This window comes from Chenopodium album, chromosome 17 (genome assembly GCF_948465745.1).
Source record: "Chenopodium album chromosome 17, dcCheAlbu1.1, whole genome shotgun sequence".
Classification (NCBI taxonomy): domain Eukaryota; kingdom Viridiplantae; phylum Streptophyta; class Magnoliopsida; order Caryophyllales; family Amaranthaceae; genus Chenopodium; species Chenopodium album.
In genome coordinates this window covers 32,582,355-32,609,679 of record NC_137850.1, presented here as the reverse complement: position 1 = coordinate 32,609,679, position 27,325 = coordinate 32,582,355, and the positions used below count along the sequence as shown (strand labels likewise).

General features: G+C 38.8%; 1 pseudogene across 1 annotated transcript; it reads right to left on the bottom strand.

Annotated features, from left to right (window-relative positions):
• Positions 1-13,127: 13,127 nt before the first annotated feature.
• LOC145587791 (protein LIGHT-DEPENDENT SHORT HYPOCOTYLS 10 pseudogene) lies at positions 13,128-26,732 on the bottom strand (annotated as a pseudogene). Its single transcript, XR_014101439.1, has 2 exons — positions 26,076-26,732; positions 13,128-13,357 (listed from the first exon to the last, which is right to left on the bottom strand). The product of XR_014101439.1 is annotated as a protein LIGHT-DEPENDENT SHORT HYPOCOTYLS 10 pseudogene (transcript).
• Between the last annotated feature and the right edge of the window lie 593 nt (positions 26,733-27,325).

Genomic DNA, 27,325 nt, shown 5'->3' with positions numbered 1-27,325 from the left:
AAATTCTATGAAAAACTAATTTTGTTGTAGTGTTGATGAAGATGAAATAGGTGGTCCAAGTTGGCGAACTAAGTGAGCATAAGTCAATTCGTCGAAAAGGATCCGTCCCCTGTAAATTTCTAGTAAACAAAATTGTCCATTAGTCATTGTGGTCACTTGAGCCCTAGAATATGCACTGCAGTTAGAGGACGAAACAACTTATCATAAACCAAAGAGATAGAGTGTATAAACTAATCATATTCAATCATCAAACTTTTGCTTGAGGTGATCTTTTAACATGGTATCAGAGTTAGCATGAAAAAAGGTCACGGGTTTAAATCTCATCCACCTCCACTTTCTAGTGGAACATTTTGCATTGAGTATGATGGGGCGGCCATGCATGGCGCATCCACACTTCAAACATAAAGGGCTCTCATGTGAGGTGGTGATGTGGTGTGATTGAATTTATAAACCAATCCTGGATTCAACCATCAGGTTAAGCTTTTAGTTGAGATGATTCTTTAACACAAAGTAGTATCCCACGCACATGTAAATACGCAGATCAAGAAATAGGATACTTGAGTTGGTAAATTTGACCTAGCGACCGAATCCTTTAAACAAACCAAGGTATCAGGCATCCTGTAGTCAGCAAAAATATGTACCTTAAGACTAGAATCCACCTTCCAAGTGAAACCTAGATAAAGAAACTTGAAACCCTCCATCAAACTACAACATCCCCATGATGGACGAAGAACCCAATCTGAGCCTTGAACTGCAAGTAAAGAAAGATAGATAGATAGATAGCAAAAGCAAAGGAAGGAAAAAACAAACCATGCAAAGGATGAAAAAAGGATCGGAAACAAACGAGTCAAACTTTTTGCATAAAAATGTCTAGAACTAGCAAATGTTCAGTTAAGCTAAACATCGTATATAACAATCCTTAAACTTAAAATGCAAATTAAATTTAAGGGAAGTGAAAACTTGAAAATTCATAGATTCAATTTGTTTGGGGTATTTTTACCCTAGACACTTGGACCAATGAGGGCCTGCCACGTGTCAGAGGCTGGCAAGTCATCTCTGACCAATCTCCAGCTGACACGTGGCACTCCCAAATACCTCCTCAAAATTGCGACCTTCAAGGGCCCAATTCCCCAAAATCCGCTCTTTTGCGGCGCAGCCCACCTGCCCTAGGTCAGAATGACCTAGGGGAGGGCACTTTTCCCCATGACCCTATAAATAGGGAGATATTCCCCCATTTTGGGGGCATTCACAATCATTTATTACATCCATTTTCTCTCACATCAGAGAATATCTTAGCTTGGAATCCAAGCAGATCCCCACCTTAAATTCCGCACTTTTTATCCTTCTTTAAGTTACTAACTTGATCGTTGGAAGTAGAGCTCCACCCATCCGGAGTCTCCGTTGCTTTTGTAGGTACAGACTCAGACGGACCAATCTTCGAGTTGTAACTCTCCCGAGGGACAAAAACACCCAAAACATTTGGCGCCGAGAGTACCTCAAAGATGGTTCAAGATTCTGTACCAACTCTTAACTCTACTACTCTGCAGCCGGTTACCTAACTGGGTAACCTTGATAATGTTCAACCGGTTATTCAACCGGGTAGCTTTGGAATTCCTCAACTTTCTTCCCAGCCTCAGCCGGAAGTCTTACTGAGGAAGAAGAGGATGATGATGATGATGTGGAGACCTATACAACCAGGGATGGCTCCCTCATCTCCAAGTCCATACGTTCCAAGGATTAATTGGAACACAATGAAGACCAGACGGGTCTGAGTAGGCGGCCCAGTGGGCGGCCAGAAGGGGAAACCCAGAAGGCCAGAGGAGAAGCTCCGGTTACCCGGGATGAGCTCATGAAATTCATGAACTCCTTCAAGGGTGAAATCAAGGAGATGATCAATAAGAACAAGGCTGGCTCTAGCAAGGGTCAGCCGGCTAAAAACACTCCTTCTGTCGGGAGGAAAAAGCCAGTCAAGGACAGGCAGCCAACTCCTCATCCCAAGGAGAAGGCAGCCGCAAAACTTGACTGGCTAAAATTCTGTTGCCCAAGAGGCAGCCTCGGCAACAACAGCCGGAGGCCAACAAGACGTCTCTCTTTGACGCTCGACATATCCATGAGCGGAGGAGACAGTAGCAGCTGTCTGAGTCAGCTTCTAAATCAAGCTTTCCAGACAGCTTCAGAGAAATTTCTGCAAGGAACTCACTATCCTTGCATGAGAGTCGGACAGGCGGCAAGATCGTCAACATCGAACCTCAAATCATGATAGGGTCTATGTCATACGCACCCCAGGCGCAGTATGGGCAATATGACCTCCAATTTATGCATCCACCCCCATTCGGAGGTCAGGCGACATACAACAATGTCCAGCCACTGGACTAGCAGCTCCGGCTGCTGAAGCTTGGTGAACAGCCTTCTGGCGTTCGCCAAGAATATAACCGAGGCGGCCCAGCCGGCCAAGGTTAAGAATGTGTTGGTGGGTACTTATGATGGTACCACCAACCTAGAAGACCACCTGATGGCATATACCAACCTTATGTGCTTATAGGGTTGGGATGATGCCACCTAGTGTCGGTGTTTTCCGGCTACATTGAAGGGCATTGCCCAACAATGGTTTGGCAACTTGCCAGCCGGATCTATTGATTGCTTCAAGAAGCTAGCCTTCTTGTTTGCCACCAACTTCTCAATGAACATCCCTGCTAAGAAAACAAGTTTAGACTTGAGCACCATTAAGCAGGGAGAGAGAGAAGGGCTACGCTCATATGTCAGGCAGTTCAACCTGGTCATAATTCAAATCCAGGGGCTGTCTGACGAGGTAGCATTTACAGACTTCTTTAAGGGTCTGAGAGACGGGTTGAACTTCAAGTTTGACCTTGTCAGAAAAGGGGCATTTACGCTGCAGGCGGCCTTGAAAAGAAAAAAGAAGAGACCAAGAAAAGAAAAGAAGTTTGGGCGGTCAGTGATTCTGAGCAGCCGTCCCAGAAGAAGAAGAAAGAGTTTAAACAATACGTCCCCCGATATGAGTTTAACAAAGACTGCAACTCCATCCTCATGGAGGTAAAGCACCGGCTGTCTATTAAGAAGCCGAATCCAATGAAGAGTTCCGTCCAGTCACGGAACAAGAACAAATACTGCCAATTCCATGAGGAGGTTGGCCATGACACCAACGACTGCTTCAGTCTTCAGCGGGCGTTGGATCGTCTAGCTAACAAAGGGGTGTTGAAGTCCTACATTTCTAAGTCCGCAGCCGGGGCAAAGAAGAAAAACAAGGGTCAGTCCTCCAAGACTATCCACCAGCCTACTAGTAGCTCGAATACCGATATGGATCTGGTCTACACTATAGCAGGCGGATTCTCATATGGTGGCCCTACCATCCGGGGCACCAAGAGCCATTTTCGAAAGATGGATAAGGATGATGATGAGCAGGCGTCTGCCAGTTCGACCTTCCCAAACGTCCTCATAACTGAGAAGGACAGGGGCAGCGTCCGCCGCCCGCATGATGACCCGTTTGTCATTGAATGTAAGGTCGCCAACCAATTGGTTGGGCGTATCCTTATTGACACCGGCAGCTCGTCGGACATCATCAGCCTCCGGTGCTTGCAGAAGCTGAAATATAACACCAGCAGCATGCATCCGGTCACCCACCCCTTGGTTGGTTTTGGGGGAGGGATGGTCTACCCAGCCGGAAGAATTGACTTACCCATCTGGCTGGGAGAAAAAGGCCAGGGGCGACATATTGTCGTCAGATTCTTGGTCATTGAGGAGTTGACCGCCTACAACATTATTCTTGGCCGGCCAACTCTCAACGAAGCCAAAGGCGGTAATCATCCCGTCTCTCATGCTCATCAAGTATAAGCGGGATCATGGCTCTGTTGGTTCCCTGAACGGGGATCAGAAGACGGCCCGGGAGTGCTACCTCTCAGCCGTCAAAGATACTGTGGCCGCAGACGGCCAAGGGAAGGAACCAATAGACCTTGACGATGTCAGGGATGCCAGTCCATCCCCACCAGCAACCAGAAAGAAAAGGAAAGCTGCACAGCTGGTGGAGGTGAAAAAAGAAAAGAAATAGCAATCACTGACCGGTGAACAGTCAGAGTAGCTCCGTCCCCAACCGGCTGGTAAAAGTATTGATCTTGCTCTGGATGATAGTCGTCCAGAGAGAACTGTAAAGGTTGGGATGGTTGCTCATGTTGTTCTGGGTGCAGATTTGCACCTTCTGCTGAAAGAATTCAAAGACATTTTTGCCTTTGAAGTGGAAGAGATGCTAGGCATCATCTCGGATCTCGCTGTCCACAAACTCGCCGTGGACCCAAAAATGAAGCCCATCCGGCAAAAGAAAAGAAATCACGGCGAGGAAAGAAGTCAGGCGGCAGCTACCGAAGTAAAAAAGCTGGTGGATGCAAGGTTCATTCGGCCATGTAATTTCCCCGACTGGGTGGCGAATGTTGTGCTTGTAAATAAGCCGAATGGTACCTGGCGTATGTGTGTTGATTACACAGACCTCAACAAGGCATACCCGAAGGATAGTTATCCACTTCCGAAGATTGATAGCTTAGTCGATTCTACAGCCGGTCATGCCTTGATTATTTTCATGGATGCCTATTCCGGCTTCCATCAGATACCCCTGTGGAAAAAAGATCAAGAGAAGACGGCTTTCGTCACTGATTAGGGGTTATTCTGTTATACTGTGATGTCGTTTGGCTTGAAGAATGCGCCGGCTACGTTCCAACGGATGATTAATACAGTCTTCATTAATCAAATTGGGAGAAACGTATAGGCATATATTGATGACATGATAGTCAAATCCAAGCAGCAAGCGGATCACCTTGCTGATCTCTGAGAAACATTTACCACACTCAGGCGGCATAAGGTTATGTTGAATCATAAGAAATGCATCTTTGATGTTGAGTCTGGGAAGTTTCTTGGATTCCTGATTGATCAAAGGGGGATAGAGGCTAACCCTGAGAAGATGCAGGCGGTGATTGACATGAATTCACCTCGCACTGTCAAGGAAGTTCAAAGACTCACCGGTTCCCTTGCCGCATTAGGGAGGTTCCTTAGCCGGTCAGGTGAAAAATGCCTTTTACTTATTCCAAGCAATCAGGAAGAAGACTAGATTTGAATGGGGGATGATGCTGAGGCGGCCTTCCAAAAATTAAAAGAACACTTGCACTCTTTTCCAAGGCTTGTTAGTCCTTTGCCTAGAGAAAAGTTGTACATGTACCTAGCCGTCTTAGACCATGCCCTCAGTGCTGTTCTCCTTGCTGAGCGAGACGGCATCCAGCTCCCGGTATATTTCATTAGCCATGTGTTAAAGAATGTTGAACTCCGGTACCACATGGTTGAAAAATTTGGTATTGCTCTATACATGGCCTTCAAAAAGCTGAAGCCATACTTTCTGGCACATCCGGTTGTAATTTACACCAACCAGCCCCTCAAGCAGCCAATGTCTACTTTGGAGTCATCCGGCAGAATGTTAAAGTGGGCTATTGAAATGCAAAGTCTTGAAATCACCTATGAACCAAGGAAGGCAGTGAAAGGTCAGGCGTTTGCCGACTTCATTGTTGAAATGACTCGTCCGATTCCTCCGGATAATATTGATCAGGTTTGGAAGGTGTATGTAGATGGGAGCTCTACAAAGAACGGCTGTGGTGCAGGCATTATCTATGAATCTCCAGAAGGAGATAAATTTGAGTATGCATTACGGTTCAAGTTTCAGGCCTCAAACAATGAGGCAGAGTATGAAGCCCTGCTAGCCGGAATCCGCATGTGTAAGGCAGCAGGGGCAACAAAGATTGACGCATTCTCTGATTCTCAGTTGGGAAAATATGAAACAACTCATCCGGCTATGATCAAATATCTTCAGGCTGTCAAAGAAGAGGCTGGGTCACTTTAAGAGTTCCGACAGAGTCAAGTGCCCCGGTCAGATAACAACCAGGCGGATGCATTGTCAAAATTGGCATCCTCTTCCTGCCATGATACGCCTCGGTCAGTCTTTTGGGAAGTTCTGGAAAAAAGAAGTATATATGAAGAGCCCATTGGAATTCTGAACCGAAGTTCTACCTAAATGGATGGCATCCGGGCATATCTAATAGACGGCACGCTCCCTGATTCACCACAGGAAGCAGCCGTCATGAAGAAGAGAGCAGCTAACTTCGAGATGAGAAATGGAGAACTCTTCAAGGCTGGATTTCTCAAGCCCTTGCTGAAGTGTGTTACCCCAGAAAAGGGGAAAGAGGTTCTCGAAGAGCTGCATGCGAGATTTTGCGCCTCCCACATAGGCGGTAAGTCCCTAGCCGTCAGAGTCAGGCGACATTATTTTTGGCCTACCCTTGAGGCAGATGCCAAGGAATTTGTGAAGAAATGTGAAAAATTCCAATGGTTTGGCAAGCTTATACATCGCCCGGCTACTGATCTGACGGCAATCCACAGCCCAGTCCCGTTTGCTAAATGGGGGATGGACATTTTGGGTCCTTATACGCCTACTCCAGACGGAAAGTGCTATATTTTGGTGGCTGTGGATTACTTCACCAAGTGGGTGGAGGCGGAGGCAGTTAAGAATATCAAGACAAAGGATGTCATCTCTTTCATTTGGAAGAACATCATCACCCGGTTTGGAGTACCTATGTCTATGGTATTTGACAACGGCCCTTAGTTTGAGACGCCCCAGCTCAAGACTTGGTTGGGAGATCAAGGGATCTCAAGTTACTTTGCCTCAGTTGGCCGTCCTCAAGCAAATGACCAGGTTGAGGCTTTCAACAAACTCATCTCAGACGGCATAAAAAAGAAAATTGAAAGAGCTGGTGGTTTATGGGCAGAAGAATTGATTCATGTCCTATGGGCCATCCGGACAACTGCCAAAGGGTCAACCGGGGAAACTCCATTTCTCATGGTGTACGGTACTGAAGCCGTCTTGCCCATTGAACACTATGAGCCCACGCTTAGTGTGATGCTCTATGATGAAGAGGCAAATTGGGAGGCCATGTGGCTGGCATTGGACTCCCTCCCGGAACGCAGGGGCAATGCTGCCTTGCGTCATGAGATTTACCATTCGAGAATGATCAGAGCCTACAACAAAAGAGTACACAAACGCCCTTTGAAAGTGGACGATTTTGTGTTACGCAAAATGGAGGCAACTGGTGGGGCCAATGAGCTTGGAAAGCTAACTCCAAATTGGGAAGGCCCCTACCGGATCTATGAAGAAGTAAGAGACGGCATTTACCGCCTTGAAACCCCAGACGGTAGACGCCTGCCTAGAACTTGGAATGTAGACAACTTGAAAAAGTACTACTAAGTATCGTAAATTTTTTTTTTTTTTTGTAACAAAGAGTATTAATGAAAAGTGCTTTTTGTTTTCAATTATGTTTGTTTTTCTAAGTTCCATCTGGGTTTTCCCCATACGGGTCATTTTCTTAAAGAAACAATGTCTAAGTTTTAGTATCTCACTTAAATGTCTGAATGACATGAGGCCAATGGCCAGATAACCAACTAAGTTTGAAACTTAGTATTAAATTCAAATGTCCATAGTGACACGCGGCCTATGGCCAGACCCTAAAGCTAGGCACAAAACCGCCTAGTGGCTACGCAGCCGGTCTCCAACTAAACCAGAGGCCAATGTCCGGATGGTTGTCTTTTCCAAAAATTCGCTTATCCCAACATGGATAAAGGCGTCTGGCGACACCCCTCCGGGTGCAATCGTCGCAGAGAACAGCAGACCTGCTTTTTCTACGTATCCATACAGATGGCAAAGATTGAACGACTAAATTAGCCAACTCATAGCCGTCTGACTTGAATTGCTCCTAAGAACGTTTAAGACTGTGAAATTCCGAATGTCCCTAGACATCAGCCGGAGTATTATCACAAGCTCTTATGATTTTTTCCATTTTTTTACGTACTCCCCCTATTGGGGACAAACTTTTCGCGTAATGGCTATGATTGTTACCCAGACGGTCAACTACCGCCTAGGGCAGGGGTTGTGCGCCTGTTATTTGTCCGGCTGTGTATATGGTTTGGGGCAATCACCATTGTGATTGATTGTCTTACAAACATCTCATACTCTTTAAAAGTATAAGAAGTTTCCAAGACAATCAATCAGTTTCAGGTGAAACCAACCACACATCCGTCTAGGGGCAAGGACAGCCGGATTTGTACCTGCCACATGCTTTTCATAAGTTAGGCAAAATCACAAGTATATATCAAGTATATATGCAAAAGTGAAAAATTAAAAAAATTCTAAAAATTTTGCAAGTATAAGAAAAACCGACTGAGTCGGTATACTTCATAAATAGTTGAAATTTGCACACAGGCCAAAACAATTGTTAACCGAAATCACATCCGGTGAAAAGACTAATGTTACCCGACCCCACGGTCGGTAAAGATACATGAAATACTCGGTACACAGGCCGGAAAGAAAGTAACTTGGCATACTGCCGCAGAAATAAAAGAGAAGAGCTGAAAGCTACTGAGTGGGCTGCTCCGGCTGGACCTGGCCTGTAGGGGGAACTCCCTCCGGATCAACAGCCTTTTCAGGCTGGACATCCTTGTTTCCCTGTTCCCCCTCTTCCTCCTCCGGCTCCTCGTCATCCGAGACCTCAGCCCCCTTCTCAGCTGCCCAAACCTTGAAACGAGGTGGAGCTGGATCACCAAGGACTTCGGCATCGTACACCGCAGTGGCGTAATCATACCGAAGTTTGTACACCTCGATGTCAACATCTGGGTAGAGGAGCCGCCAAGCCATTTTCAAGTGGACTTCATTGTCCCGCTCATTTTCATTGATGAGTCGGCTCTGCTCAGCGTCGAGCTCCTCTTTGTGCTTGGCCTTCAGGGTGGCCAACTCAGCAACCAGCCGGGAGTTATCCTTCCGGAGATTCACATTCTCCTTATCGGCTCCCTCCAAGGCTTTGAGATCCGACCCGGCATTTTTCAGCTGCAGCTCAAGATCATTGATCCGGTTGGTAGCCGCGTCGTTAGCAGCCGTCAGGGTCTTGATCAGCTCCTCCTGTTTCAACTCCACTGCTTTAATTGCAAGATAAGACATATAATATGCATATTCAGCAGAGTTGAGGTTTTGTTGGGCCCTCTTCTTGACATCATTTACCTCATCTTGTTTCTTCCTGAAGGGAACCCGGAGCCCATCCACCCGCACCATAACCTACACAGGGTTAGTCGGAAAATCAAACACTTAGCAAGAAAAAAAATGAAACGAAAAGAAGCTAAGTGGCAAGTCCAACTTACCTCCGCCAGCTGACCCAGGATTTGGTCAAAATCTACCTCATAGCGGTTGGGGATGGAGTTCTTCTCCGACTGGGTGAGAGTTCTCACCATTCTCTTAGCAAACTCCGCCATGTCCCAGGGCCCAGAAGTAGCATTTGCACCATAAGAAATACTTGGTGAGAGACTAGCAACGTATTTGGCATTCATTCTCTGCCTGCTGCTGACTGACCCCCCGGAAGGGTCGACCATTGTCTTGACTTTCATAAAGTGAAGCGGCCAAGGAATCTCAATCTTACCTTTGGCGTCAGCTCTCGCCGTCTCCTCCCCTCCACCTACAGCTTTGAGTGGCTCGCCACTCATTTGATGTCTTTGGGGCATCCGGCTTTTTCTTGCCTTCTCTCTCTGAGCATTCACTTAGAGACTTCATGGCGGCGGGGCTCTTGCCTCCAGTTGTGGGGTGGTCTTTAGCAGTAGAGCCGGAGACCGATGAGCTTTTCCTCCCGGCTTTGGCAGCCGGTGTTTTCAATTGCTCATCCCCAGGTCTTTTCAAGAACTTTGTAATGGATCGGGGGAGGATACCAGTAGGAGCCTGCAAAATAAAATGAAAGTTAGTCAACCGGCATCAAAAAAACTAGAAGAAATTCAAGACAGAAAAAACAGATGGTCTTACCCTGCCTTTCTTGGCCTCCTTGGCCAGCACCGACTCCTTGTGGAGCTGCACGACAGACTTAGCCGGTGTCTTAGCAGGGTCCACCATGTTCCTTGCCTCTTCTGCAAAAAAAACAAAAAAGAAAGATCAGAACAAGAATAATCGCAATCATTGAAGTATAAAATGCAGACGGCAAATTGCCGGATGAGTGAGTGAGTCTACTCTTGGGAAACATGATGCTTAACCCACAGGCGGACAGGAATCTCTCGTCCTTGAAGAAATCCAGATGGGGGATCCAATTTTTTGGTACAACTATATGAGACCCATCCCCCAAGGGCTCAGTTGTAGTCTTGAAAAACTCCGACTCTATTATCTGCTCCCTGGCCTTGGTAGACAGTGCAGGGCGCACACATTTCTGGCCCACCAAAGTCGGCTCCTTGTTGTAGCGCCAAAGAATCTCATTCTGCTTCAAGGAAGGGGAGGAGATCAAGTACCACTTGTCCTTCCATCCTCCCCATTTGGACACCTTGTCCAAAGTCATTAAGTACTCCGGGAGTATGGAAAGAGTATACCACGCCCCGTATCCGCCTGGGCACTCTTCAGGTAGTGCATATGGGCGAAAGCAGTGAAGCTGGGCTCAATATCTTGGAGCTCGCAGGCGGCAATATAGCTCAGAATATTGACCTAGGAGTTTGGGGTCAGTTTCCAAACTCCCAAATCATACCCCTTCAAAATCTTTCTGATGCCTCTGTGAAGAGGGAAGCGGAGGCCGGCTTCTATCACCGCCTCATAGCAAACAAAATAATTGTTTGCGTTGTCAATATTGTCCTCCCAGGCCATTACAGCATTGGCAGACGGGACTATAATATCCCATCTCTCTCCAAAGGGATGTTGATGTTTGAAGGCCTTGAAGCCACTTTCCAGAAGAGAAATATCTCCCGGTCGCATCCGGGTCTTCGTAGGATCCGGATTTTCTATCATTTTTTCTGAACGGCGATACACCTCAGCAAGGTCCTCTTGGTCAAAGCCGGATGCTTCGGCCACTGACCTCTCAGCGGCTTCGCCGTCTGAGTTATTTTGTTGCTCTGGAGAGGAGGCGGCTTCCTCACCGTCTCCCTCTTCCATTTCGTTACTGGAGGAAGTGGAGGGGGCATCCTCCTGGGAGTCACTTTGCTTATCAGGACCTTCATAGTCCTCTTCTCTCACAACTTCATCAGCGGGCACTTTCCTAGTGCGCCGCCGCCTGGGTTTGGTAGCCGTTTGTTTTACTCTAGCCATTGTGTCCTGCACAGACACAGAGAGGGAGGCAGCAGGAGATGAGCAAAGCATTTCTGAAACTCCAGACACGGCACCCCCGGTTCTAGACTCAACCGTACCAGGAGACCGGCTAAATAACCTAGGCAGTGCCGTGTGTGCGGATCACTACAAGAAAAATGTCTTTTCGTAGCGATTATTTTGTAGCGATTGTACATTTGCTACAATATGCAAGTATATTTGTGAAATAATTAAGGAAGTCGTATCATTTTACAATCGCCATCGTTTTCACATATAAAATCGATACGGAAAACATAATAATGCATATCCACACTATTTTTACACATTTATATAATTTTGAGAAATCCTATCATTTACAATCGCCACTAAATCCCAAAAATCGATACGAAAAGCCTTTTCTACAATAGATATATAAATATTGTTTGACAAAGAATACAAAAAATATTTCATAGCTTATTGGTGAAACATTTAATATAAGAGTTTAAGGTTCCATGTTCGAATCTTGTAAAGATCATATGCATGCTTTTTTTTTAAGAAGAAAATGAGTTCAACATTTGTAGAGATTGTAATCGCTACAATAATCACCACGATTGGATGTAGTTTTTCGTATCGATTACTGAGGCCAACCCCAGCGATATTGAAAACCACTACTATAGGCTAATGCAACGGGGGATATTATATCGAATGACCATTGGTTGGGAAAACTTTTTGTTGCAATTACAATCGATACTAAAGGTTAAAATAATCGCTACGAAAAGGTTATTTTCTTGTAGTGGATGGAGAGTCCATTTCATTTTTTGAAAAACTAATGTATACAGCCGGAAATGAATGTATACAGGCTAAAAAGAGGGAAAAAGCTTAAAGAAAGGTACATGTAGTTACCTTAATTTGAGTTTTGAAAATTGAAAGCAGCAACAACCGGTGACCGGATGACTTTGAGAAAGCACACGGAAATCTTGAATTCGTAAGAACGCAACCGGGATAAGAGCACCTCTCTCTAAGAAAATCTCTTTCTCTCTCTAAAAAGTCAATAAATGATGAAAAGTGAAGAGGAGAGAAGGGGAGGTAAATCCCTATTTATAGAGGGGTGTAACGGGGGAATCCCCGTTACACCTCCGTTAAAAGAGCCGTTTTTACTGTTCACCTTTCACGGGTGGACACGTGTCACAGGCGCCACGTGGCCTGCCACGTGCCACTTGTGAGGGGAAAATGTTTGGGGTATTTTTACCCTAGACACTTGGACCAAGGAGGTCCTGCCACGTGTCAGAGGCTGGCAAGTCATTTCTGACCATTCTCCAGCTGACACGTGGCACTCCCAGATACCTCCTCAGAATTGCGGCCTTCAAGGGCCCAATTCCTCAAAATCCGCTCTTTTGCGGCGTAGCCCACCTGCTCTAGGTCAGAATGACCTAGGGGAGGGCACTTTTCCCCATGACCCTATAAATAGGGAGATATTCCCCCATTTTGGGGGCATTCACAATCATTTATTACATCCATTTTCTCTCATATCAGAGAATATCTGAGCTTGGAATCCAAGCAGATCCCCACCTTAAATTCCGCACTTTTTATCCTTCTTCAAGTTACTAACTTGATCGTTGGAGGCGGAGCTCCACCCATCCGGAGTCTCCGTTGCTTTTGCGGGTACAGACTCAGACGGACCAATCTTCGAGTTGTAACTCTCCCGAGGGACAAAAACACCCAAAATACAATTCATCTAACTTTAGCACACTTGTTTATATATATACGTTTTTTTGGAGCATCTATATACATGCATTTATTTCTTGTGTGAGTAAAATATGTGAATCTTGTAGCTCAAGCCTAGGCATGTCACGTTGCAATTCGTAATGCACCCATCCGTGTCTAAGGCTTAAGAGTTCGTAGTCTAAATACCATAACATGTTTAAAAAATGTTCTTGAACAACATTCATTCAGTTTGGGATAGAGTTCTTAGGTTTCATACGATGAAGTATATATATAATCAACTTGATGATGAACTAATTGATTCATAGAAAACGCTTGATTACAAGAGAAATGCCCGAAAGTAGAACGAAATTAATACAATTATAATGAGATTCAGCAATGAAAGTGATTAAGTGATAATCTTAATTAATGAGAAAAACAATTATCTAAACACCGCCTGCCAATTGCAATTGAATATTTATACATTGTCTTCATTCCACGCTAATGATATCCTTGCAGTAGAGACGTCTTCATTATTGCGTGGTACTACATTAAAAAAGAATTTCTTAAAGAAGAACAACACATTTTCTAACTTTTGATACACAAGCAAGCATAAAAGTAATAGAACGATCAAAGAGCAAGCCTACTATACTAACGAATGACAAAAGTTAATATACAATGCAAGCATATACAAGTATAAAGAATGATCAGTGTGCAAGCCTACCCATGACCGACACGGGTGACTTATTAACGATCAGTGTGCAAGCCTACCCATGACGGACACGGGTGACTTATTACATGATATATTGCCAATGTAGGTTTGATCTTCGTAGTTACTTCTAATTTAAAACCTCTTGTGTGTCACAACTCACAAGTGTATAACTAGATTTCATTTTATTAGTTCATTTTCCTCCCTTTATACTAAAAGTTTATACTTAAATAGAAAACTAAATAAATTTAACTATTTTCAAAGATTGCTGCAATGATCAGTATAGTGATCATCTTGACACGTTTATAGCATGCTACCTAATTTTAATATTAATAAAATTATAGTTTTCGTAGATACCAAATAAAGGTTATCTCAATTTCTTTATCTCAATATATTAGGTTTTAATTTGTAAGTATTGTTATTCCCTTCATTCACATAAAAGTGTTCTTACGATCAGTAGGGTTCTAATCAACAAAAGAGCTGAGAACTTAGTAATTGTATTAGAATTTGAGAAACCAAATAATGTTAGTAGCCTCAGTATTTTTAATTGACATAAATAACATGCATTCAATTGATGATAATCTAAATGAAGGTATGTCCCCCAAAGAAAAAGAAAATGAATATGTGATCTATATTACTTCCTCGGTTTTGTTTTAAATGCAACACTTTTAGTTTTCCACTATTCCTTATATTTCTCTTTAACTAGCTTTAATGATTTTTAGTTACAGAAAATAATAGTCATATGAGATCTTGATAGATTCATACCGATTAATTCTTTATACGTTAATATCAATTTCTTATAATTTTTACATTAAGTAATAAAAGATGCGAAGTATTCATGATTGAAATAACTCATTAACGAGCCAAATATTACATGTAAAAGAAAATAGATTGAATATTAAACCAAAAAGACAAATAAGACACATCCAAATTATTATTATTATTATTATTATTATTAATTTTTTTTGATGGACAAATTATTATTTTAAGGTGAAGAGAACACCTTAATCTTTTATTTTTCCTTTATTTTTTTTATTTTTCTTTTTTTGTAAAGTTTTAAATAAACTATATACTTGCTAAATTTGATAATTTATAATTATGGAAAAATTAAGTTGGTTGAAATCTTTTTAAATTGTCTCATTTTATATTTTATTATTACATCAATTTTTTATCATTTCAAATATTAGTAATAAAAGTTATTAATGTTCCCTCCAAAAAAAAAAAAAAAAAAAAAAAGATATTAATTATTAGAATAACAGCCATTGACTACTATGTAATGAGGAGTGCTGCATACTAAAAAAAAAAAAAAAAAAAAAAAATATATATATATATATATATATATATATATATATATATATATATATATATATATATATATATATATATATATAGGTGTTTATAAACACAAGAACTAAATGCATTACAAATAACCTCAATGCAGAAAAGAAAAATGACACTTAATAATTTAAAAGACTAAACTACCTTTTAATTAATTATAACCAATAACCCCATAATCTATTTCCTCCAATCGTCATTGTAGTCAATAATCCTATCTTCCTCTTATTCTCAAATCTCAACTATGAATGCAGGGAAACCAACAACGGGCATCTTTCTTATGAAAAAAACGACAATCTTCCCCATTACCCTTCAGTATTGTTGATTTTCCAATATTGATCTTCTAATTAATCTTCTTCTGCATTTCTTGTTTGTATTTAATTGATATTGAAAAGAAAAAAAAAATTCAAGGGTACCGGCTACTCTAGCCGGTAGTTAGCTCCGACTACTGGTACTTAGATCCGGCAATGCAAGGCAACTATTGGGCAGAGGAGCCGGTAGCTCTCGCCATGTACTGGCTCCTCCATTCGGTACTCACTGCCTCCTACCGGATTTTAGTACCGGTAGTCGACGCCAATTACCGGCACGAGATGACAATATAATAGTCACACTACCCAACCCATTATTTTTTAATAATCCAAATACTTCCTACTATGTATTTAATTACTACAGACCCTACAGTTAGAGCTGTCAAAAGCTGACCCGACCCGAAATACCGACCCTAACCCTAACCCGTCTGAACCCGAAAAAAATGGTGACCCGAACCCGACCTGAAACCAACCCTAGACCCGAGTTGACCCGAGTATTTGAGACCCGAACCCGACCATGAACCGACCTAGAGAGGACCCGACCCGAATGTGACCCGTAAATTATTGACCTGAACCGAACCCGACTCGAACCCGAGAATGACCCAAACCCGATTTAACCCGTCAAAACCCGAATTCAACCCGACCTGTTACTAACCCGACCCGAGTTCAACCCGACCCGTTCCTAACCCGACTCGATTTTAAACCCGACCCGAAATAAACCCGACTTGTTATTGACCCGACCCAATTAAATTCAACCCGACTTGTTATTGACCCGACCCGAATTTAAACTCGACCTATTACTAACCCGAATTTTAGGATTTAGGAATTTTTAGGATAAAAAGAGTACTCCGTATTGACTATTGAGTTTCAAGCTTTTTTTCAATTTATTAACATGGATTCCAATTATAAAACAAAAGTGGCCTTTCTCATCTTACTTGACTTATCTCTTACATAATCCTCGTCAAAGAAAAACTGAACTGGATAGCAACAAAAAAAAAAAAAAAAAAAAAGAAATTAAACAAAAAAAATAAAAAATACACGGGACCCAGACAATAGCAAGTCTTTCTCATCTTACTTGACTTATCTTTTTTTTTTATTATTATTTTTTTTAAGGGAATTCAAATTTTTGACTTGAACCACACCCGAGACCGACTTGGAAATGACCCGACGTGATTATAACCTGCAAATTATTGACTTGCCAATTTGAACTCGAGAATGACCAGATAAGTTTAAATGACCCAACTTGATTGTAACCCGCAAATTATTAACTAAACCCGACTTGAACCCAAGAATGACCCGACTTGGAAATGACCCGATTATAACCCGCAAGTTTTTGACTTGACCCGAACCCGAGAATGACCGGACTTGATTATGACCCGCAAATTATTGACTTGAACCGACCCCGACTCAAACCCGATAATGACCCGACTTGATTATAATCCGAAAATAATTGACTTGAACCGAACCCGACTCGAACCCGAACATGACCCTAACTCAATTAAACCCGTAAAAACCCGAATTTAACCCGACTTGTTTTTCACCCGACCCGAATGTAACCCGACCTTTTATTGACCCGACCTAAACCCGACCCGAACCCGAAAAGATGTATGACCCGACGTGACCCGACTCAAGCACGACCCAACCCAAACCCGACCCACATAGGTCTTGACATTAACCCATATTGACCCGACCCGAGATGACCCGACCCACACAAACCCGACTCAAACCCGACCCATTTACCCGAATTGACAGCTCTACCTACAGTACATCATAGAATATTGTAGCTAATAACTTATATAGCTACATGGAAGGGATTGTCATTGAAGTTAGATTGGGGTGCGGGTGCCGAAATATTAAACTTATATAGCTAATATTATTTTATAAATTCTCTATCGGCATGGATCTTGAAAAGTGGAAAAAAATAGCTTAAAAATACGATGAACTACCCAATGCCAATATGATTTTCCCAAAAGAAAAGAGAAAGTAAACCAAGAGTAAAGAACCTTCTATATTAAATCTCAAGGATATCATCACGTGGAAATAGTGAGAAGATTAGTGTAGTTGGCATCATAGGAATTTCCTGGCTTACAATGCATAGATGTAGTTGACTGCATGACAAACATAGAAAAAAATAAAGTACGTAAAATCATGCATGTGTATGTAATACTCTCGTATTGAGAACGAGAGACATGCATAAACTGTCAAAAAATGGTGTGATTTAAGGTTTTATTTGCTAGCTAGTATATATAGACAAATGTTATGTTGTCTAGATTCTAGGCCTTACTTTATTGTTTCATTCATGTCGTCATGAACAAAATTTTGAGATATAATTGCAAGTTGAATGCTAGATGGGGTCCTCGAGGTGTAAATTCAGATGATTGATTCGGATCAATTTTTAAAGTTAAAGCATAATAAATTATTGTATCTATGCTAGATCTGGCAATTCTGATCCAGACCCGATGACCCGACCTGGATGACCAGACCCATGACCCGAAATCGACCCGAAAATAGTGACCCAAAATTAACCCAAAACCCGAATCAACCCGACCCGATGTGGAATTGACCCGACCTTAACCCGAAACCCGAAATGACCCCACCCAAAACGACCCAATCCAAGATGACCCGACCCGAAGTTGACCTGAGAACCGAAATAACCCGACCCGAAATGACCCGAGACTCGAAATTGACCCGATACCCAAAGTGACCTGACTTTTAACTTGAATTAATTGGCCCAAATAGACTCGAAACCCAAAGTGACCCGAACCAAAATTATCTTATACCTTAAATGACCAGAATCTATTTAAGCTAAAGACTTGAACTGAGCAAAGCGAAATAGAAAAAAACCGCAATCAAATTGACTTAATTTTTTTTATTAATTTGTAATGTGTAACAGTGTAAGTAATATTTTGAGCATTACTTTTCTCGATTTTTTCGGCCTTTTATCTCTACAAGTTATTAAAAAATTGTAAAAAGATTGAAATTTAACGACTATTCTACGGAGTTTGTCCATAAGATTAAAAAAATTAACTAAAGCTCGAAATATAAGTCACAATTCTCACAAGTCTAGAAAAAAAAAATAGTACAATAATAATGCGTACATAACATAATGTTCAATACCAAATGAAATTACAAAATAATCTAAAGTCAAACAATTACTGTATTCCATGAAAAAAGTAGCCTTAATAAATATAGTGAGTTTCTCGTCAAAAAATATATAAATATGTATATAGAGTTGAATTTAACCCAATGCATTGACCTGAATATGACCCGACCCAAAGTTAACCCGAACTAACTCGACCCGAAATTGACTCGACCCAAACTTGACCCAACCCGAACTCGACCCGAAATGTTGACCCGAAACCAGACCCGACCTGATTATCAGTTGACCCGAAATCAACCCGAAATGACCCGAACTTGATCTGATAGCTTTTTGACCCGAACTTGGCCCAACCCGAAATGACCCGACCCATACCCAATCCGAATGACCCATTTGCCAGGTCTAACCAATGCGAGTCAAAATCTAAATCGGATATTTTTCGCGTGAGTTTCAGGTCGGATTAGGTGTGTTTTTGATACCTCTAGATGAGAGGTATATATGTGAATGAAACGGATAGACCCCGCGATTTTGTACAATTTTGGAGAAATAAAACGATAAGTAAGGAAGTTGTCTGATACAAAGCGAATCTAAAGATGATGAAGAATGCAATATTTTGTTTTCTATGGTGGATGTCAATTAGTTAGATCACTTAAAATATATGACGGTTTTTTTTTTTTTTTCTCTGTTTTGGTGTTAGAGAGTAACAAGAGTAAATGATGAGAATCGATCCCTTAAATTGGAGAGGGAATCTCTAACCACCTGAGTTATTCCTCACTCTTTCAATATGAACTCAGAAAAAGTTATTAAAAAAACATTTAAAAATGTAAGTTATTCAGAATATCTTATATAGTATGACCAGTATTAATTAAAGTATAAGAAATATATTGGTCATATTATTTACTCTGTATAGAACTGTAGTAATACAAGGTCATGCAAAGTACTAGTACGCAGTACTATATATAGCAGTACGTAATATGAGGTCATACAAGATTTGATTGATAGAATGACTCAAGTTGCAAATCAGGGTGTTTTACTGATGAGAAGGATTTAGATTCTCACAATATTTTTCTGTTGGTGTAACTAAGTACGGACGGAGTAAACATACAGTACAATGCGTGCAAGTAGGAAATTTTGTAGTTGAAATTACCGGTGTACGTAGTGTAGTCAATATTGTTGAGGCTAAGTCATCAGTTGATTGACAAGGAACTATTTAACAGTGAAAAATCTACTTATTATGTTCTTATATTAAGCTAAAGCATAAGTATAAAAATTAAGGACTTAGCTGCAAGATTTGTTTTATAAGTAATATTGAATGCAGCGTCTTGGATTGGTGTTACCTATCAATCAAGCTTGAACTCGATATGTTTTGCTATGTCATTCTCTTTAATTTTGTTCGAAAGTGTATGTATCATTGTGCCATTTATAACGTACCAGTTCATGTTCGGGATTGTAATTCATGGGGGATTAGAAAACTCTGTTTGATGAAGGGAAGAACGAAAGTAACTGATTACTAGTTAGTGACAGTACTACTAGGAGAAACCTTAGCTCTTGCTGTAGTCTTGTAGACTAAGTACCTGTTCTCTTCACTTTAATTTCAGTTCAGTTCCTAATTTCTTTATTTTATAAACAATTTAATTCAGTTTATTTCAGCTCATTTCAGTAAATCAGAACAGGTCCTAAATAAGCTGATGATGTACATAGAGGCTATATGAGGTACACTAAGATGATTTAGTGAAAGCTTACTATATAAAGTACTGAATTAAGTCATGAGTTTTCTACATTATTGTCATGGATAATATATTTTCTCTCCAAATTAAAATGTTTTTTGTGAATTTCACCAATTTGCATTTTCTCCTAATTAAAAAATTACAACAAAAACTTTTCTTGAAAGAGTACCTCTGTAGATAATACTAGATCTGGCAAATGGGTCATTTTGGTTGGGTATGGGTCGGGTCATTTCGGGTTGGGTCAAGTTCGGGTCAAAAAGCTATCGGGTCAAGTTCAGGTTAGGTCGGGTCATTTCGGATTTCGGGTTGATTTCGGGTCAACTGATAATCAAGTCGGGTCTGGTTTCGGGTCAACATTTTGAGTCGAGTTCGGGTCGGATCAAGTTTGGGTCGGGTCAGTTCGGGCCGGTTCAATTTTCGGATCGAGTCAGTTTGGGTCCAATTTTCGGGTCAACTTCGGGTCAGGTCATATTCGGGTCGATGCATTGGGTTAAATTCAACTCTATATACATAGTATATATTTATATATTTTTTAACGAGAAACTCACTATATTTATTAAGGCTACTTTTTTCATGGAATACAGTAATTGTTTGACTTTAGATTATTTTGTAATTTCATTTGATATTGAACATTATGATATGTACGCATTATTATTGTATTATTTTTTTTTCTAGACTTGTGAGAGTTGTGACTTATATTTCGAGCTTTAGTTAATTTTTTTTAATCTCATGGACAAACTCCGTAGATTAGTCGTTAAATTTCAATCTTTTTACAATTTTTTAATAACTTATAGAGATAAAAGGCCAAGGAAATCGAGAAAAGTAATGCTCGAAATATGTAAATTGCTTACACTGTTACACATTACAAATTAATAAAAAAAAAATTAAGTCAGTTTGATTGCGGTTTTTTTCTATTTCGGTTTGCTCAGGTCAAGTCTTTAGCTTAAATAGGTTCTGGTCATTTAAGGTATAAGATAATTTTGGTTCGGATCACTTTGGGTTTCGAGTCTATTTGGGTCAATTAATTCCAGTTAAAAGTCGGGTCACTTTGGGCATCGGGTCAACTTCGGGTCTCGGGTCACTTCGGGTTGGGTCATTTCGGGTCTCGGGTCAATTTCGGGTCGGGTTAGGTCGTTTTGGGTCGGGTCATCTCGGGTTTCGAGTTAAGGTTGGGTCAATTCCACATCAGGTCGGGTCGGGGTTGATTCGGGTTTTGGGTCAATTTCGGATCACTATTTTCGGGTTGATTTCGGGTCATGGGTCGGGTCATTCAGGTCGGGTCATCGGGTCTGGGTCAAAATTGCCAAATCTAGATAATACCTTAAGACTCTCCTCCTATTTCTAATGGATCAGGTAAAGTTTTGTTTAAATTTAGAATGTAAATCATTTGTCTTTCTTTTCTTTTCAATTTCATTGCTTTGCCATTCTAATTCAAATGACTTCTCCTTCAAGACCAAAAGCTTCTTATAACAAGATGAATTGTTGTTTTCATAAATTGTACAAAATTTTTGGTCATCTTAATTTTTTTTTATTTTATTATTTATTTATTTATTTTAATTTTTTTTTAATTAAAGGCTTTTGGTCATCTTACTTAAAGGTGTCCTATCTTTTAAAAGAAAAGAGAAGGGGAAAAAAAAACCGAATATCTTTCAATTTACTAATGCTTATCTAGGAATTAGTCTCCTAAAACTCTAAAAGTAGCACAATTGGAATTAGTAGAAGTCAATAATTACAAATAAAAATATCTAGATCAATTGGAATTCATCATATTTTTAAAATGGGAGGAAGGATAGGAGCATCTTTGGCTCCAAAATTTCATTTTGAACTAAAAAACAATCATTGTTAGCACTAAGAAAATAAATTTGGAAAATACAAATAAATGGAAGTTTGAAAATAAAACAAAAAATTACTTATATTTTCTTGCTTATATAGCTTATTTCTTTATATGGAAAATATTCAAATAGGAATATTTCTATGCATAATAACGAAAGAGTCAAAAGACAATAAAAAGATAGGCTTATAAGGTTTTATCTTTTTTCCTCTCTTTAAAATGCATGATACCGTATATTTTTACATTTAATTAAGAGAAATGCATGACCAATCTAATTTAGTATATAGTACAAAATTACTAATAATTAATGAATAAATTAATTTCCTTGCACCAACCCCCACTTATTGTAAAATTTTATCATCTTGCTATAAACAAAAGATTCGCAATGATGCATATATAGAATTTACAATAATTTATATGAAATATATACTTATATAGTACGGATAAAGCATATTTTTTTCCATTAAAAAATAGTTCTAAAGGTTAGAAGAAACCTTAAATATACAAACAAAAATGCTATTGTTTCAATTATTTATGAGCATCCTTTAATTGTATAATTACTTATTTTATATCCTTGACATTAATAGATTTTGGTGGGGGCACAAAATCTTTAGATATCTTAGAAAGCCAAAATCTAGTGAAAATGTCGACAAAATAAGGGCACTGATACTAAAATATTTCTCCCTCCATTCCTTAATATAAATCTTTATTTTCTTTTTGGGTAAACCAAAATACGCCTCTTTCTATTTATAGGTTGTATTTTTTGACATTATTACCCTCTTTTTGATAATTTGTCATCTTTATTTCTTTACTTTTTTTTATACTTTTAACATAAATTCCAAACACTTTATTTCTTTATATCTTCAATTATTCTCAACTACTTTATCTCTCTCTTTAACCCCATATGCATATATGTATTTTTAATCATTAGTTTTAAAGAATTTACAACTCTTAATTCCTGTACAAAAAACAAAAATAGGGACGAAGTGAGTATATAAGAAATAATAGCAACAAGGACATTTAAAAATATAAAAATATAAATATATATAGTGTTTTTTGCATGATAAGACGTACATATCAAAATGTACTAAGGTATTAAATTTCCAATATCTGCCAATTGACAGACTTCGCCTAAAAATGGTCAGTTCCATATTTAATGTTTTACTGCACAATCTTACTTTAAATGCTCTTACTGCATGATGCATTCATACATATTACTCCCTCATTTTTTTTTATTTTTTTTTTTTTAATATATCACTTTGATTTTTGCACTATTCACGTATCATGATTGACTTGATTTTTTCTCCTTTATAAAATAAATAAATGTTATTATATAATATATCATTAGATTCGTTATAATGTCCAGTTTTATAATATAATTTTGTTATAATTTTTACTAATTAACAATTAAAGATATTAATGGTCAAAGTTGCATCTCGGCAATTGTGGTGGTCAAATTGATGCAAATAAAAGAAAACAGAGGGAATACTAACATATATCAAGGCATTCAAACAGCTTTCTATAAATATCTTTTTTGGCTTTCTATAGATAGAAATACACTATCTCATTCAAAATGTATTAGTCTTTTCAAATTATACAAATATATAAGTAATACGGAGTATCTATTAGAGAAAAGCACACATACATATATAATTTACTCCCTCGCTCTATATAAAAATAATTGTCGCATTAATTATTGGTATTTTATGATTGAAAAAGGTTATCAGCTTTTTAAAAGTAGTATTACGTTGTGATTGATTTCTACAAAATACACTTATCATGATTGACTAGTGGATAGAGTGTGTATAAAAAGTCAAATTACACTATAGCCCTGTCTGTTTTTAATGATAAAAGGTTAGAATAATGTGACCATTATTACAAAAATGAAGGAATCCTTAGTAGTCACACTAACCTTTTAACTTTTCTTTCAATATAGCATCAAGAGGACACGGAATTAGAGAGATCTCCATTTTTAAAAAGGGCTTTACAATCACAATCATTAAACCACACTAAGAGAAAAGAAAGAAGAGTGAAGATCTCTCCTTGATTCTACTTGAAGAATTAAACTAAATAATCAGGGTTTTACAATAATAGGAGATTGGATTATTTCCTCATGCTATAAGCCAAAATGCTTAGTATTCTTAACATCATTATCACCACCCAAGAAAGATCGAATGCTAATAGGTAATCTAGCAAGTTAGAGATTGGAAAAAGAATCTTACTGTATGGATACTATCAATTATTACTCTAGATTGATGAATGTAGAAGCTACAATAATGCAAATCACTGCACCCTTTAATTAGATTAACTAGCTCATATGAGGAGTACACGTTGTATCTTATTAATCATAGGTCTCGAGTTTGATCCCTTAGCGTTGATACATAGGGTGAACTTTTTTCCGATGGAGACTCAACCCAGTAACCCATCTTGAATCTAGGATAGCCAGAGCTCAGATTGGTTTAGAATTCTGATTAATCGAATTTACTCGAAAATGAAAAGAATTAGGAACAATACTTGCTTCAATCCTAACAAATTATAATTATCATTAACCCAAGTGTTTAGATCTAGCTTCATAATAATGCGTACACATTGAAGGAATTTATTACACTCCCCTTCCCCCAAATATACATTAGATCTATATAATTAGTCCATCCATCCATTAGATCTATATTTAGTATAATATAAGTAGGGTAAGACTTTATCTTTATTATATTACACACCTTCATGTAATTTAATTAGTCCATCCATTAGATCTATATTTAGTATAATATAACTATACATACTTATTCATGTCAAATAGGAAATTTTGCGAACAACTACTGCAAAAGTTTCAACTTTTGCGAACAACTACCTTAATCTTTTTTTTTTTTTTTTTTTTTTTTTTTTTTTTTTGCGAACAATTACCACAAACTTTGTATTTGTTTTGTTACCACTACCAGTTAACGACAGACATTTGCTTGCCGTATGTGGGGCCCTCCTTTCGCCCTTTTCCCTCCAAGTGCCTCTCCTTTATATTAAAGATCTTCCCCCTAATTAGATACTATTTGTTTCTTTGTATGTTTGTCTTCGAAAAATTTTAGGGCATAGGTGAAATTGCTCACCTAGAGATCGATTCATACTATTAGGATTGAAAATACGGATAATATTCGTTCATTTTCTTAATCTTTCTTATGATTTCTGGTTAATTGTTCATTTATTTGTGTATTTAACGAATTAAGATGGGCCCCACATACGGCAAAGAAACGTCCATCGTTAACTGGTAGTGTTAACAAAACAAATACAAAGTTTGTGGTAGTTATTCGATAAAAAAAAAAAGATAAAAGTAGTTGTTCGTAAAAGTTAAAACTTTTGCGGTACTTGTTCGCAAAATTTCCTGTAAAATATAGAATTTTATGAACAGAGTTATAATATAAGTTGAAGGATATTATTGGTTGGACCTTACTATTTGTATATCTAGCTTTATTTATTACAATGTTTTTCGACAATGTTTAAGAACTATTTTTATTAGTTCTTGAAAATTTTCAAGGCTCGGAAAAAAAGTTCTAGAGAATCTTCATATATAAGAAAACTAATGGCTTTAGTTGATGAACATTTTGGATTATTGTACGAGGAAGAAAAAGCTTACAGTAATAAAGTGAAATTAAATATTTCTTGAATAAATCAAGCGATTCACTTAATTAACCAGTTTTTTTTTTTTTTTTTTTTTTTTTTTTAAAAAAAAAAATTTCAAATCATGTTGTAATTATATTATCCATTTGATACTCGATTATATGGATTATTTTCTCCATTTCAATGATATCAAAGTAATAAACGGATATGATCCTCTATAGTTAGTGGATGTTCCAATTAGTGAAGAAATTAGAGCTGTGGTGTGTAAATTATTTAAATATTTAGTGGTTTAGGATTCAACTTGGTTTTCAATTAATTTAATTATTGAATGGTCAAGTAAATTGCTAAAGTATCTAAATGAAGAGATCTCGGATCTTTTGATTTGAAATATAACCAATGATTAGTTGTTGGATAAATTAAGTCAATTGAGTAGTTAAATTTGAAGTCGTTTAATCAGATCAGATCAGATGTAATAGTATTTTGAAAATAAAAAAGATTTTTTAATCAGGATTAATTCAACTCGATTTACATCGTAAACAATCTTAATCTTATAAGAAAATCTATCAATGAACAATTATTATTGTAAGCAAAATTTCATTAATTGAATAAACATAAACAATATCATTATATATAAAATGACATACATACCTTTTGATAATTGATGATCTTGGAAAAGAGCATAATATATGTAGTGGATCATACTAAGAAAACCTCATCATCATATTACTAGAAGAAGATCCACCAGGAGAAAATGAAGAATGATCATCTCCACTACCACTTCCACTACCACCACCACCTCTTCCACTTCCTTTCTTCTTCTTTTTATAAGGGATACCCCTAGCCTTAGCTTGACACTCCCTCACCTCCCTAAGATACACCCTTATAGCCGTACCGGCAAAGGGGTTAGTCTCCGGTGGTCCTCCATTCTCCTCATAGGCAGCACGAAGACGGCCTATGAGGGCATCAAGACTACCCCAAGCTTGTCTAAGAGGGCAAGGACATGGAGCCGGGGGCTCGGGTTGGCCATAGAACATACACCCGGGTACATGGACCTTAGTCTTACCAAATTGGTCTAGGTAACGGAGGAAGTCTAAGACATGGTGGCTTGTGCATTGAGAAAGAGGGACAGGAGGATGTTGGTTCCTTAGATATTGACCAAAAGTGTTCCAATCTCTTCTTTTTTGTGACTCATAACGGCTAGGTGTTGGTGAAGGTGGAGGTGTTCCTTCATAGTTTTGGGGTGGAGAGGAGGATGAACCTTCCATTATTATTATTATTATTATTATTATAGGGATAGCATATAGAAATTAGAAGTATATCTAATTGTGAACTATATATAAGATTTATATTATATATTAAGGTTATGGTGTTACATTAGATCATGTAGAAAGTGGAAAATGAAAGAAATAAACAACATATAATAAGTAAATAAAATTATAGAGGGGTAGAGGAATAGTACAAGAGGGGAGAATGAGATGGATTATTATTAGTAACATCCCAAATGGAGGGACCTACTTTTCAATGGACATGAAGTGGGGTCTAATTCTTGGCTAATTTCAAGCTATAATTTATATTCTAGAGTATATAGTCTTGATGGTAGGATTTATGGAATGATTTTCTCTTATATTAATTATTATAGATTTATTTTTGGGTGGGGGGTCATTTGATGTGCGTCTTTAGTGTGACATTGTGCTTCATTTAGTCCTGTATACAAACAGAGTCACAGTTATTTGGGGACTTTTGATGTAATCCTATGATGAGGGAAGATGACGTTTAATGCTAAGGGTTATTAAATTTGATAAGTGAAGTAATTAATTAGGGTTAAACGGGTCTCAAGTAGTTCCTCGTATATAATTATATAAGGTTTTTTCTTAGGGGTTGATCACCTTTTTATTTCC